The 386-nt window shown below is 33.7% G+C and overlaps 1 protein-coding gene across 1 annotated transcript in view; it reads right to left on the bottom strand.

Annotated features, from left to right (window-relative positions):
- Window positions 1-386, bottom strand: part of LOC107688936 (very long-chain acyl-CoA synthetase-like) — a 10788-nt gene that overhangs the window by 5459 nt on the left and 4943 nt on the right. The window lies entirely within an intron of this gene.

Below are 386 nucleotides of genomic sequence, written 5' to 3'. Positions count from 1 at the left end.
ATAGAAAATATTTCTAAATTTTACTGTTTTTGCTGTACTTTGGATCAAATAAATGCAGACTTGTTGAGCAGAAGAGAATTCTTAAAAAAAATACAACAACTTTAAAAATCTTAAAATCTTCCTGTTCAAATATATAGATTCAAAATATATAGATATAGATTATAGATTGAAACAAATGTGCTTCAGCCAGAAAAAAGGGTATGAAAAGTGCTCCGAGTCGCTGCAGAAAACAAAAAAATTGAACGACAACAAAAACTGGAAACATTGCTGGAGACGGGCTTATTTAATATGCAAACTCATTCTCTGCCAGCAGGAGGCGCTTTTAGAGCGATAAAACTAACGGTTTCCCCAGTAATGGCTGTAATCAAAGCAGCTCCGCTCATGAA

Source organism: Sinocyclocheilus anshuiensis, unplaced genomic scaffold (assembly GCF_001515605.1).
Source record: "Sinocyclocheilus anshuiensis isolate Anshui unplaced genomic scaffold, SAMN03320099.WGS_v1.1 scaffold1062, whole genome shotgun sequence".
In the NCBI taxonomy this organism is placed as follows: Eukaryota; Metazoa; Chordata; class Actinopteri; order Cypriniformes; family Cyprinidae; genus Sinocyclocheilus; species Sinocyclocheilus anshuiensis.
Note: the sequence above shows the minus strand (reverse complement) of the source record. Positions and strands in the feature narration are given on the sequence as shown.